This window comes from Anser brachyrhynchus, assembly GCF_964034855.1.
Source record: "Anser brachyrhynchus genome assembly, chromosome: 4".
Classification (NCBI taxonomy): Eukaryota; Metazoa; Chordata; class Aves; order Anseriformes; family Anatidae; genus Anser; species Anser brachyrhynchus.
The window spans coordinates 349,060-364,158 of NC_137698.1; the positions used below are offsets into that span (position 1 = coordinate 349,060).

General features: G+C 43.9%; 1 protein-coding gene across 17 annotated transcripts in view; it reads right to left on the reverse strand.

The window, feature by feature from the left end:
* WDFY3 (WD repeat and FYVE domain containing 3) overlaps nucleotides 1-15,099 on the reverse strand; it is a 187,925-nt gene that overhangs the window by 163,083 nt on the left and 9,743 nt on the right. For 13 of the 17 annotated variants that reach the window (XM_080589088.1, XM_080589087.1, XM_080589101.1 and 10 more), the window contains exons 2-4: nucleotides 13,926-13,985; nucleotides 9,639-9,748; nucleotides 7,607-8,435 (exon numbers count right to left, since the gene is read on the reverse strand). The gene's annotated coding sequence lies outside the window, so the exon portion shown is untranslated. The other 4 variants (XM_080589095.1, XM_080589096.1, XM_080589094.1 and 1 more) reach the window with 4 other exon arrangements.

A 15,099-nucleotide genomic window follows, 5' to 3' on the forward strand; every position in this document is an offset into this window, starting at 1 on the left:
CTTAGGTTAGCAACCCAGAGAACATCAAAAGGCTAAACTTTTACGTTAAGAAATGCACTCCATTTGCTTTGTTTGTCATTCTACCATGTGGTACATTCTATACTGCGTGCACTCATGCAAATACAAAGCAGGGCCTTGATCTCATCCCTGGCTCTCTAATGAAGACCTGAGGACCTCCATAAAATGCCATTAGAAATAAATAACTCCCGGCAAGAACGCAGTTGCAGAGAGGAGGCCTAAGACCACACGTGGCACTCTGAATGGTACGGAGGTGAGTCTTGGTGCAGAAACAGTAGAGAGCGGCTGTTCTATTATTATCAGCTTGCAGCGAAAGCCGTCTTCTTTCCTGTTCCCAAGTCAGAACACTAAAGCCCACCCTCTCCCACTCCATCAAGTTTCAACAGGTTTTGGCACTAAAACAAACAAACCGGGGAAGAAGAAAGGTCTTATAAGATTATTCCACTGTCAGAACAGTGAGGCCCTGGTTCAACAGTAAGACAACTTGAACAGATAACAGGGCTCACAATATGCAGCCTGAGGGAACTGAAAATTCCCAGCTCCTTATTCCCATTACTCTCCTGGCTATCCTCAGACATCCGCTTTGTTTCGTTTCCGCAAAAAAATAAGGATAACTTCTGAGCATGATACAGTAACAATCGCCCTCACCAGTTTTCTGCACTCAGGGTGCAGGAGCAGTGTAAACCATCATGGCCACTGAAAGGCTCTCTGAATAAAGCCAAAAGCAAAAAGAGCTTCCACCAGCGCAGTACAGAAGACCTACTATGAACAACTCAAACAGCAGTACTGCAAACCAGTCTAAAAAAATCTCGGACAGGAACAGAGATCGATTCTGCCAAGCACACTTCTACCTGATTTATCTTAGCTGTACCCCCTTCAGGTATTCTAAACAGTCCTTCTCCCTTCTGGCATTTTCCATCATCCAAGCACTCGAAATCTCTTCTTATGAAGTTCTCCTACCAAGACAAGTTGATATTTTGTCTTCTTTTTGATTGAAAAGCACGTGCAGTCTCTAGGTATGTGTTCTTTTTTGTTGTCGTTGTTTGTTTGTTTTTTTACATTTTTTTTTTCTTTTTTTAATACCATGTGCTTTCTGGACACCCTGAGCATTCTCTTAGCCCTGCAAATTCTCTTCCTCTTTCCACAATGTCAGCTTATTTAAGTAAGGGATACACCTACAGTGCCAAGTAACCAAGCACAAACTTTAGAAAACTCCTGCTGTACCAACTCCCTCCCTTCTAATACAGCTCATCTGTTAGCTTACATTTTGGTTCTTGGAAAGAGCTGAGGGCAGCAAGCAACATCTATTTCTCACAGTGGCATTCAAATTCAGCCCACCTTCTGCAGAAACACACCGCCAGCTACTGCTTTACACAAACCAATTTAACCTGCTTTGAATTATAACAAGATTTGTAACGACTTCACTGGAAAAATAATACATCTGGAAATTTAAGAACATAAAGCATGATTCATTTGCACCCACAGTCCATCTGGCAAAGCGATACTGGAAGAGATATAACAGACAGAGAGATAAGACAATCCAGGTAGAACTACCCAGGGATAAAAAATAAGTTTTTTATCTAATACTTAATGTATTGTGATACCACTGCCTGCAGTGCAAGATGAAGCCAGAAAAACATTTTGCTCAAGAGCTCCTGATCCACCTTCTTACTCCGGTCACTTTCCCAAAAGCAAAGAACCCTAAAAAACATCAGAGAATGATGCAGGAACCTATCCCACTGCTAGACACGTACCTGAGACTTTACTACAAAATGATCAGTGCTGAAGGTTTTGTCTTTATGCATTGGCTAATTTGTCACAGCAGCTTTGAATTAAACACTGATATTGGTAATTCTCCCCCTGCTCTGAAACCTTTCACCACAAAGCTTCAGACAGATGCAAAACAAAAGCTGCTATGTCCATTGGAGAGGAAATGGATGATTCAAGAAAGGGAACAACTTCTTCCACCAGCTATGGAATTATTCTAGTAAGCTGCTGGAAAAAAAATAGGCAAAAGAAAGCTCTAAAGGGTCTGACTTCTCTAAATTAGTATTAGTAGAACAATTGAAATAAGAACCTTAAATTAGGCATACAACTGCTATATACCCATCCAATCTGAAAGAGTTGGACTCTTAGATACTTCTAGCGTCATATGTAGTTTCTCTAGAGCAAGTGAGAAAGAGATGAAATAAGAATATCTGGAAAATCCACTTCTTTGACTTGTTTTCAAATTTATTACTGTCTACACACTAAGTTAGCCACCCTGCTCAGAGCTTTTTCCTTGTTGTGTTGTAATAAGATGCATGGCATTTAAATAATAATATTTGCAGAAGTACAAGAACTATACATGCATGTCTTGTTGCCATAATTGAAATGCATTCATGTCATACCTTGCTCCTATATTCCTTAATGTCTACCCCCAAATTTAAAGCAATGTGCTTTCATACCACTCAGAATTAACTCATCGTTCATTTCTTGTATGCATTTACTCTTTCCAAGCACAACAGCACATTGTTGCTTTCAAAACATCAGAAAGATCCTTTTTTACACATGCGACAGCAAGTTCTGCAATTTATTCCTACTCTGCAATACGACAAGAACATTTGTAGTCACATGCATAAGACAGGCAGAAATCCTGCACAGGACATTGATGAAACACCAAAACTAAAAAAAACAACCAAAGCTAGTTTCCCTTAAAAGAACCTAAAAGATGATGTCTAGCTCACACGGGAGCAATTCAATTTCACCTAAATGCCAAGCTTTTTTCCCCTCCAAATCTCAATATGGAGGGTCCTACTTCCACACTCAACGTTGCTTGACATGTTGGGAAAAAAAAAAATTAAAAAAAGGTTCCCTGCTGTTATCAAGACTCCAAGAACACCAGCACAATTTAAAAAATAAATAAATAAATAAAATTGCACACTTCTACTCAGAACAGAAATCAGGAAATTTTGCCCCAATGCTGTTTGTGACAGAAAACAAGACGTGTAAGAAACCATCAGTCACAAAAGACTTGAGGAAAAACAACAAACACAAAACCACATCTCCCAGACAATTTTGAGCAAATTCCATAGAAAAAGGAGCGAGACCTGTTCTTCCTTCTCTGCAGGCACTGGACAAAGCTGAGCTTTGCCCCTCTTCCGCAAGCCATGGTGCAGGCCACAAGCCCCATCAGTGTGAGCCCCTTCCTGATGGAGAGCAACACCTGAGCGAAGGTGCAACCTCCCCACCAGCTGCCGTCATTGAGTCCGCTTTTCTAGCAGCTTCTAGAGAGAGGCTTCTGATTAACCAGAGCCCTCAGGAACAGGAGGCACACTGAGCTGGGAGGGACGCAATGTCCAACAGCCCTCCGGTACCCCTTGGCTAGGTCAAAGACCAAGCAGAAAAGCCCAGCTCCCACAGCTCACGGTTATGTGGTTTAACGCTTCAGATAATCCAACTGAAGTCCACGTGCACATGAAGGTCATTCCCCCTTCACCACTCGTAAAAAATTCTTTTTTATTACATGACTCTAAAACACAACAGGGTTAAATAACATTTCTAATCAGAAAATGTTACAGTACCAACCCAACAGTTTTTATATGCTATTTGCCATTTATCCTTCACCTCTAAAGCTCTGATACAGTATAATTTAGATTACAGATCAAGAAAGATATGCAACAACTACACTACAGATCTTCTAGCTTTGCTTAAATCGTTGTCCCCCTCATCTGACAGGTGACCCAACCGCAGACAGCCTGCACGTACTCCATTATCTGCAAGTGTCAAGAAAGGTGGTGTACACACTGAGCTGTAACACCACAGGAGAACAGGGGGCACAGCCAGCAAGCAAAAGCTTGACGTACTGCAAAGCAAAACATAGGGTCTTTGCCAGGCACATGCGTGGAAGACCTGGCCACCCAAAGCATATTCAGTCTTGCAAAGTTTGTGGGGTCACCCCTGTGCTACCACCTGAGCCAAGATGCTGCTCTCAAGCCCACACCGATGACTACAGATAAAGAGAGACAAGTGGCTAGCAGAATTTCATGTATAGCACCAGATGCTTTTGCACAGAGTCAAACAAGAATGCAGGAAACGGCGCCATCTATATTGTTTTAATCAGCTGCCCCGCAGACAAGTATTTATAGGAGCCTTATAATTATGTCATGTATTATCCTACCGAACAAGGTGTGAATAGCCAAGCAACAGGACATAAAATGTCAAAAAGAAGTCAACAGTAGCAATACAAGAGTGCAAACGTTTATTTCAAGATGAAAACTGCAAAAACAGAGTACAAAGTTAATGAAGCCTCTTCAAGGAGATGTGCCAGTCCTACACGAGTGTGACATGCAAAAGTTTAGTTATGACCAATGTTGTAGTTCCTTCAAAATACGTTTTCTGAAAATACCGAAAAGTATTTTCTGTAAAAAATCAGCATTGCCAACAATTTGAAGCAATGAACACTGTAAGTATTTGTCACAAGCCGGACATTTCAAATGCTTTACTACTGCCGTTAGCAACAACCCAAAAAAATAAAAAAAAAGAAAGAAAAAAATGAGCAAACTGGTGAAATTAAAAGCTTTATTATAAAGCTGCGCAGAAATCAATTTTCTACCCCACACACATACATGGAAGCTGTACTATGGACCAATAACAGGTTCAATTTACCATTTCAAAATGCAAGTTTTGTTATGGTAACATTGTAAAAAGACGCTTCCGCAGTTCTAATTGTCAGAAAGGTGAGCACTGGAAGGTACATTAAGACCAAGATAAACAGTTTCTCACAGTAAACAGTAATCCCCCCTCCTCCTCTCAAAAATATGTTTATTTTGGACAAATGATATAAGACTTCCTTAGAGCAGGAAGTCCTGTAAGTCAGAGGCCACTGCTGAGCCAATATTTCCAGTATTTTGCAATAGGAACTTCAAATCACTTACAAACAGGAAAAAAACTGCTAATCAGCATCTGCACATTAGCTCTGCAGGAATTTTACAAGGGACACACTACTGGCTTTTCTTTGCATAACTGCTTAGTATACCTTCAGAAACCCAAGTAAAACCCCGTGACCCAACCCTACAAAACACTTAATGTCAATGTCTGGGAGGTGAAATACAGCTGGATCTCCAAAATTACTGAAGTCTCATGACAGTCCTGAGCATTTCAAACAGTAAGCAGAACGTCTAACCCACGCTCATCATGTTCTCTGCACAGTAAGCATCCCAGAATTTTTACCCTTGAAGAAAACTAGGATATAGTTAAAGGGAGGCTTGCAGATGTGAAATAAGTTGCTGAAGTCTTCCAATAACAACACGCATCCGTGCATCCTGAAGACAAGTTTGCCATGTATGCTACTTCTGACAGTTGCGCTCCAGTAACCCAGAGCTAAATAGCCAGGCTTTCATACCTACCCAGAGGGATGTTAGGGTACCTTCTCAGCTGATACAGGCAGCACGATGAAACAACATAACGCAGCTTCCTAAATTACATTTGTTATTTCCAGGTTGAAAACATTACGATTTTTTTTTATTACTACCTTCTCATTGGTGTTCTCAAAGCAAGAGATGAGAGTGCTTCCTTTCCACAGTAGTGATACAACACAATACTATAGAGTGGCCGATCTTGATGCGCAAAACTGCAAGAGAGTAAACAGTCGACTAGAAAGATGAACTCTCACTTAAACCTTGAGATAGAAATACTGTAATACATTTTTAAATGTGTGCTGAAGATATTAAGTATCACAGCACCACTATGCTGACCTTGCTTCAATTTGAGTTGAGTATGTCATCAGCTTACTAAGAACTGCAATGTAACTGTAGCCATATGACCCAAACCACACAACACTTCTACTCCAGGCTAAAAGTGGCAAATGGGAAAAGCAAACAAACGGGTCCAGCTTCTGGCCAAAACATACCAAACTATGGAACACCATTCACTGACAGATAGTCTGCTCTAGCACCTTAGGTATTTCCAGCATTCTTCTACCCCAAATATTTTACTATCAACATTATCCAGTATTGCAGAGCTGGCTCTAGTGGAAGTAAACAGATCCACAGTACAGGAGTGCAGAGATTCCCGCTCCTGATCCAAATCTGCACCCAAAATTAGATTATCAGCACTTCTTTATCAGGAACACTGAGCAAAATGCTGTATTAACACAGCTGCACATTTCTAGTACGAAAGCCAGGAATTCCACAAAGTATTTGCATTTATAAACATACCTGTCTAAAAACATAAGTAAGGAGTTACTTGTCTTACGGCAATTAGCCAATTCAGGTAGCAATAAACCCGTTTCATATTTTCTAGTGCTACGAGTCTACCAGAATTACACAGGATGTGAGAAATACTGCAGAAACACCAGTTCACGCAAACCGTACAGTCTCTACACATAGTAAACCTCAAGGTACCACTGCTTGCATTATCTGGCACACCACCAAAAAGTGCCACAGATGCCATCACGTTGGCTTTCTGCAGAACCAGCCTAGATTCATAGGAGGCCATGACTGCAGAAACCTCACGTAGCTGTACAGCTGCTATGGGGCAGCTTAGGTGATGAACTCTCTCCAGCCACCACTTTTTGGAAACTGTCACTAGGGAGGTCTGTCGCACACTTGTAATGGGCACAGGGACATGCACGCAGCTATGGCGAAGTTTACAAGTTAGCCAATCATTCCTATTTAATGCAGTGTGCAAAACTGACTTCTCCTAAGAGGAAACCTACCATTTTCCATGTAAAAATTAATCTTCTAGTATGCAGAGACCTTGTCAGAATCTTACAATGACAAATAACCAAAACTCACTTAGTAAAAAAGCCCAAAACTAACAGGTCCCCAGCAGAATCCTTGGGAGTCGTTCTCATTACCCAAATGGCATTTGGGCCATTCATAAAACTACAGGTCAAAAGAAACACATTCAGCTCTCTGCGCTGTTTCTTATCTACATCTGCCTCTCTCTACACTGTCACCCACAACCGCAGCAGGAAACCACAGTCCTAATCTTTCAAGGTGAACACCACGCGGGGACTCGGCACCCAAAGTTACCAAGTGGGCTCCAGGCAAACCGCACCAGTTATGTGGATCTCCCCGAGGGGTGAACAAACCCCACGCGCAGGGGGGCAGCCGGCCCCTCAGCCCCTCACAGCCCCCCGGTACCCACAGCCGGCCGCCGGGGGCTCCGACTGTCGCACCTCGGGGCGCAGGGGTCGGAGACGGTCTTCAGATAAATAAATTAAAACAAAACGAGGGGGAAGGCCCGCCGCCCCCCGGCACAACAAAGGCCGCCGGAGCGGCCCAGCGCCGCCGTCGAGCTCCCTTCAGGGCCCCGCAGGCCGGGGCCCCGCCGGAGACCCCCGCGCGCCTCCCTCCGCCCAGCGGGCAGGGAACACGGCAATAAAAACGCAATGGAAAGGGGCCGGGGGCTGGGAGCAGGGGGCACAGCCCGCGCAGCGGCAGCACTCGGGGGCCGAGGCTACCTGCGCCCCGGCATCCCCGGGGAGCGGGCGGCCGCCACGGCCTGCGGCCGGGCCGAACGAGCCGGCAGGTGGCGGGGGGCCCCTCTGGGGCCGGCGGCGGCACAACAAAGCGGCGGGGCCCGGGCGGCGGCGGGCACTCACCGGGCGGCGGCGGGGGGCTCGGCCCTGCCCGCCGGGGCGGGGAGGGAGCAGCGGGCGGCCCCTCCGCTCGTCTCCGCAGCTGATCTCGCTCACGGCGCGGCGCGAAGGGCCGCGGGCCGGGCCCAGAGGGCGGCTCCCCCGCTGAGGCCCAAGCGGGCTCCGGCGGGAGGCACCGCTGCAGCGCACTGGGGCCGGGGTCGTCGCGGCCCCATCAAGGCCGGGCCGGGCCGAGCGAGGCGGGGCGGAGGGAGCAGGGCCGCTCCCCGCGGCGGCTGGTGGCCATCTTAGTCCTTCTCCTCCTCCGCGGCACCGAGTGCCCCCTCCCCGCACGGCTGCCAGCGCTGCCTCCTCCCTCCCGCCCTCGGCTCCTCCTCCTCCCTCTGGCTGGCTGCGGCCCCCGCCGCTCCCGTGGTTGGGTTTGCCCCGGCCGGACTGGCCCACCGGGGGGGTTCGGTAATGGCGGGCGGAGGGAGCGGTCTCTCACGGAGCAGCTCGCCGCCCCTCTTCCCTCGGCTGGGCGGCAACGCACCGCCCCGACGCTGTCCCCGCGCTCTCTCTGGGTTGCAGTTGTTTTTTTCAATGTATTTGTGGGCTATTAGCTTGACTTTTAGCAGTTTCGGGGTCCCGTGGAGTCAGGCGGAGAGTTATGTGCCTCCCCCTCCTCAGACAAAAATCCTGCTCCTCCTGGCAGACACCCGCCGCGCCTTGTGCCTTTCTTCTTCCCCCTCTTCTCAGGGCTGCCCCCGCCCTCCTCTGCCCGTTACCGGCGCCCAGCAGCCTGACGTGTAGAGGAGAGGCGCCTGCCTCGAGAGAAGAGCCTGCATGTCACCTGAAGGGAAGTAAACAGGCAAACATAAGACAGAAAGAAGTCCACTTCTATTTGGGGCTGAGGCGCTTTCCCTTAGTCTTTGGTCGTATGTGCACTGAGTGAAGGTCTGCTGAGTGTTCCTGCTGTGGTACACAAAAGGGATTGTACGTTTGAGCTGTGCAACAGAGGAAATATTTTATCCACGATTCAGATGTTTAAACATAGACATAGTTAATCTTTTCCTAATTAAGCCAGAAGTTTGGTTAAATCCCTTGAGCTGAAGGACTCCTTTGTGCCAGCTAGACAAATTGTCCATTTAAAGTTTAACTAGACACACCAACTACAGTGTCACCTGGGACCCTGCATCCGCTCAGATACCTCATGGGGAAAGGTAAAGACACGCCCACATGTGTGACCACTTAGCATTCTGCCTTGTTCCAGTAACTCCTCACTTCTTTCAAGATGTCAGGTATTAACAGCCATTCACCTCCTAGCAGTTTACTTTTTCATTTACAAAATCATAGAATCGCCTGGGTTGAAAAGGACCTCAAAGATCATCTAGTTTCAACCCCCCTGCTCTGGGTAGGGTTGCCAACCACTAGAGCAGGCTGCCCAGAGCCGCATCCAGCCTGGCCTTGAATGCCTCCAGTGATGGGGCATCCACAACCTCTCTGGGCAACCTGTTCCAATGCCTCACCACCCTCTGAGTGAAAAACTCTCTCCTAATTTCTAACCTAAATCTCCCCATCTTAGTTTAAAACAATTCCCCCTTGTCCTATCACTATCAACACATGTAAACAGGCATTTCCCCTCCTGTTCATACACTCCCTTCAAGTACTGGTAGGCTGCAATGAGGTCCCCCCAGAGCCTTCTCCAAGCTAAACAAGCCCAGTTCCCTCAACCTTTCTTCATAGGAGAGGTGCTCCAGCCCTCTGATCATCTTAGTGGCCTCATCTTGGAGTCTTCACAGAAGGGATCAAGTAGCAGCTTGGTGAATCTAGCTCCAGGGTTAAAAGCAGCAAGAAATAACACACCAACCACCAAAGACCTTTGCGGTTTATGGGTAAACAATCACAAGGAACCAGGAGAATTGCTTCTTACCTCTGCTATCATGACTTAAGTGGAACTGGGTACTCTGTTATACCTGAGGACTGATTGAGTAAACACCATTTACCCCATCTTCCTTTTCTAACAAGTAATATAAAAAATACAATTCCACTTAACATTTTCACTCACTGCTGTCCAGTGGAAATCATCCCATTTCTGTTGATGCAGAGGAGGTCTATGTTTAAGACTCATGGATGTCCGAGATGAGGCAAGCTGTAATTCAGCTCCTAAGGAGACAAAACCTGCACTCACTGAAGATATAAGTATTATCCTAAACAAAGAAACAAAACAAAAACCACCTCCCCCAACTGATAAACAAAGTAAGCAAGGAGAAATTATTAACCTCCTTGCCTATACAATTCTGCCTTTACTTGGTAAAGGTGTATTTGGACATCCCTAAATTCATTGTATTGACAGGAGCAAAATTTAGATCAACTCAGGACACCTGCCTGGGCTAATGATTTGGGTTGGAACAGAAACCACTGGTTCTTTGCAATGCCTGTATGGGTTTGGCTCAAGCTAACCAACAAACAATAAGCACTGAGAGAAATTAAGCATAGTATATCAGTAACAGTCCTAGTGGCAGAAACTCTTACACACTTGTTATTGTTCAGTTCCTGGGAAAAAAGGGGAGGTGAGAGGGTTATACCATGTATATCATCTTTTGTCCCTGCTAACTAAATGCCTTCTTCTCCCCACTTTTGGGGAACATCTTTTTAACCTCTTCCCCAACCACTTTTCTCCCTATGCAACTGTTCTCTTCAGCCTCCTTTTCCCACATTCTATACAATTAGTAACTGTCACTGCTTTCCTTGAAAAATAGGGTTAGCTAATGCCATATGATGAATGTTACAGAATAGGAATGGAAAATGAGGATCAAAATCTAACACTAAGGTTTTGTTTGCAGGGCATGCATTTTGAGGATGCTCCCCATATATGGTATGCATCATATACACACACAAGGAAACGTGTCCCTATATCTAGTTATATTCTATCAAATATCAGACCAACCCCATTCCCCTGCCTTGAGGGAAGGCCAAGCTGAAAGATGGCAGTGTTGCTACTACAATACTTCTAAGGACAGTATCTCAGTACATGGAAACAACATGGATGTTTCCTTACAAGCCTTAAAAAAAACCTCCTTCATTACTGTGCCATGAAAATCTTTAAGCTAATATGCTATGCATACTGCCAGACGATTTCCCCCCTTGGGTATATCTTCATTCTGGACTGCAGCAAGGGAAAATCACAGATTTAATCAGCTTGTTTCGACAGTAATTTCACTTACTATGCAAGATAGAGCCTGTGAACAATATATAGCACTTACACATCACAAAACAAACAAACGTCTCTAATGTATGTGTAGGAGGATACTTGCATCTTTCATGTGTAAAGGATTAACACCATCTATCTTAGCCAGCTCCACTGAGTAAGAAACAAAGCTCACAAAGATGGTGCTGTTCCTAAGTCTCTACCAGCAGAGGTACCTTAGTGGGAAGTCACAAAAAATACTCCAAAAGAGCAAAGGGAGTTGCAAAGACAGCTGTATGCCAGATAAAAGATTTGCTGAGTGCGAAATTATATCACTTTTTTCTTCTCATGTACTTAATATTACTTGCATTTCTATTTATAGTCCTTATGTTTTGGTCAATTGTCACAGTTCCAAAATAGATAATGGCAAGCTGTAATAATCCATACTGAGTGATATCAGACTTTTTTTTGTAAACCTTCTCAGTATCTCCTCTCCTCTCACAAAGCTCATCTTGGCTAAGTGCTTTCCTTTCTCTGATAAGGTGTTAGTAATTACAGTGGCATAATTAGACAAAAAGTATTTATTTTTCCATTTTGCAAAACAACCATGTGCAAGGGTTTCCATTAATCATTATGAACTGTAGAGAGGTATTTAATTTTCCTCCTTTATTAGAAGGTCATTTTCCTCTTTATTAGAGGTCATACGTGTACAGTTGTCTTTAAGTCATGAAATTCTGCTCAGCTTTCAAGTGAGATTCCAACATCGTTGTATTGCATTTATTTTGTACATCTTGGGCAGCCAAGTTAAATCTGTCTTATTGGCATAAATTAGCTGAAACCAATGGACAGGCAAATCCAGAACTGGAAGGAAATTGGCGTGACAAAGTACACAAATACTGAGGGAATTTCACCCTTTTGTTAGAATATTTTAACAGAAGAAACTAGGACTGATTTCCAGATTACGCAGCTTAATGTGTTCATCATACAGGGTTCTCATGACTAGCTTTGAGAAATGCTCCTCCCTCCCTCCTTCCTGTTTATAGATAATTTTGGTATTAACTAAGAAGAGAAAGGGTGGAGTTGCAGATGGTCTACCATCCAGGCCCTGTCCTATGACACTCATGCTGAATTTGGCTGAAATTTGTAAAAGTAAAAAAATCCCTTGTTGTGTATGTTCTTTAGAAAAATGGTTGGCTGCTTGTCAGAAGTCCATAAATTAAACAATCTGCACACAGTCTACTGTTGAGCTCATAGCATTTGTAAAGCACTAGCAGACTTACTAATCACAGCGGATACACCAGCAACCCTGAGGAGTGACAGCAGACTAATGAAAAAACAGGGCTACTCCTCCCTTAACCTCTGGGCCTCTACAATCCATCCCCTTTTTGGATAAATACCCTTTCTTTTCTATTGTCTGTTGAAGGCTTAGAGTCATACAGCTCAAGTGAATACACATGGTGCTGCAGGTTCATAGTTCAAGGTTGGTGGCTTATGAATACAACTTGTTACAGTTGACCTTAATGATTTTTCTTCTCTGACAAAAACACACTGCAAAGGCAGCCTTAGATTTATAAGCAAAAACATGAGGATGAAGGGAAAAAGGAGAACCAAGGACTGTGTGACTAAAGAATTCCCAGCCCACAAAACTTCACTCCATGTCTGTAACTGTAGAAGCAAGCGTAGGTTGCAAAGTTCTGAACTACAGCAATTCCTCCTCAGCTCCTGCCTCAGATTACTGGGGGGGGGTTGCTACAGAATTTACGAGCCTAGTGATGCATAACTGGTGTGCAATGAAAACATTACTGGAAAATTTGAAGAATACAGCATTGATAGAAAAGAACATAAGAATTACATTGTACATGCATGTGTATGGGAAAGAGCTGGTAGCTAAAAGGAAATCAACATGAATGCTACTTAATATTCTGAAGGTATGCAAAATGTAGAGCTTGGAAACAGATTTACTGTATGTTATTTTTAAAGTGCATGTATGCTACTGATTCCTATTGACTGTCAGGCCTGCACAGCCAAAAGGTCTATTGTTTTCAGGCCACATCAGTGTGACCCCATAGCTACAATGAAAGCAGGTGATTATAGATAATGTCTGGTTCCGTGGAGGTCTTTGTGGCTTCCACAGCCTCAAAGGGTGATGATCCCAGACAGAGCGAATCTGAGAGGATGAGATCACACTGTGTGAAGGAAAATGCTGCCATCTGGTGCCTCGGGGAAAAATGAAGTTTGTCTTCATGGTATGCATCACTTGCAATCCTATAAACGCTGCTGTGTTGGTCCTACAGACCTCAGGTTTTCTTTTTGTTATTAAAAGGTGTTACCATTCTATGCAGCATAGCAAAGACTTTCTTGTGAAGGCATACACCAAATGTCATAACATAGAGGTTGAAAGTATACTGTATGATGGTCTGCCCCAAAGAGAAATATCATTAAGTATTAATGTAGTCTTTAAGGCAGGAGATTTTAGCAAGAATAATAATCAGAGACAATGTCCCTTGGGCCCAAGAACATACACAGAGTTTTCAGCTAGATGTTCACTTTCACACCAAAAGATTGCATGATGCTCTTTTATACCACAAGTGCCTTATGTACATCTTTCACTGCTGTGCATCAGAAGAGACTTAGAAACAGTACATTACATTTGAAAAAGAACCAAAAATCTGCTCTTCACTATCAGGTTTTGTGACAAATTTCAACAGAACAAGAATTTCATGTGGGTTTTTGTTTTAGTTTGCTTGTTTAGCAGAACTGACTTTGACCTTGACAGTACGTACTAGAAGCTGTGCAATGATCATTTTACCTTATGAGCATTGTGGAATCTCTTTCAGTCAGTACATGTCAGAGGTCCTGGAAGACACAGGACAACGCACCTCAACTGTTCATTTTTATGGCTTGGCTCTTACACCAGCCTGTTTCTGACTGTTGTTGATACAGCCTCAAAGGATGTGCCAAATACATACTGAGACGTTCCACACTTAGCATGAGGGAATGTTATTTTCGTCTGTGATATTTTTATTTTCGTCGGCTTTCACAGAAAACCATAATGGCAGTTCAGGGAGATTGAAGTGACTGATCAAATATAAAAACATACACTTTTCAATTCTAGAAGTAGCAGAGATAAAGATGCTCTTTCTGTGAACTTACATTTTTTTTCTCCCTTGACCAGGGCTCAGGAAAATTCCAAGCCTGCAAGTCAGCTTCCCACTGGAAGACAACCAAGTTAGGTAAGTTACATAATTTATTTCTTAAAAATGTGTCATTTTTGGAACAAAGCAGTCACAAAACCACAGGCATGCAATCCACTCTTGCCCATAAACAAGCTCCCACACCATCATCTATCTCCCAGGAAGATGCTCTACTGCTAGAATGCCTTCAAGTGTGCTGACCAATCTACAGACCCTGCAGCCTGACGAAGAGTCTTCCAAAGCATTTAGTATATACCTTTGCATAACAAAGAGAAGGAATATTTACAAGCTCAGAAAAGCTATTTCTAAAACTATAACTAAAGGGTCTTTCTTGTAACGCCTGCCTTAAAATGTGCTCTGCTACTTCAACTAAAGCATCCAATTTATCAGAACTCAGTGCTTACCATCTCTCTTGAAGTGAAGAATTGGTGCAATCAAACAACTTCTGACATCACCAGTTTTTGTTATACCTAACTTCAGACCACTAGTTGATGCCTATTAGCCAAGTCCATACAGACTCCTCACTGTTATCACAGGCAATTAATCGTTTGCAGTGAGACCACCACAGGCTGTTTCTCACTGGCTGTTCTACACAGCAGAATTTTGCTAACAGTGTGCATAAAATCCCGAGACAGAACACTTTTAGAACACGCTCATTTCCTACATCACACGGTGACTGCTTTTAAAGCTTGCAAAGAGTGGATAGCTAAGTGACCAGGAACATGTTGATGCGCAAAGACCACACGGAGACCAGGGTTCTTTAGGATCGGTAACTGCTACTCCTTTATTGATGACATAACTTCAACTCTTCTATTGAGGACAAGCTCCCTTCTTATACCATTCGCTCTACAGCAGTACTTTTCCACTAACTATTCATTGGTCAACAACTTTGCCCAGCAACAGCAAACACCCAGCAACTTCCATGTCTTAACGGCTGGAGAACAAGCAGTCTGAGACAGCAAGGCATCTCCTGAATCACCCTTCTTCATTCCTTCTAAACTCTTTACATTCCTCACGGCCTCATTGTCAAGAGTCTGATGTTATCACCAACCATGGGGCTTGTCGATCCCCATGGCCACACTCCCACAATATGTTATTTTAAAAAATACTTTTTACTCAATATTATTTACTAT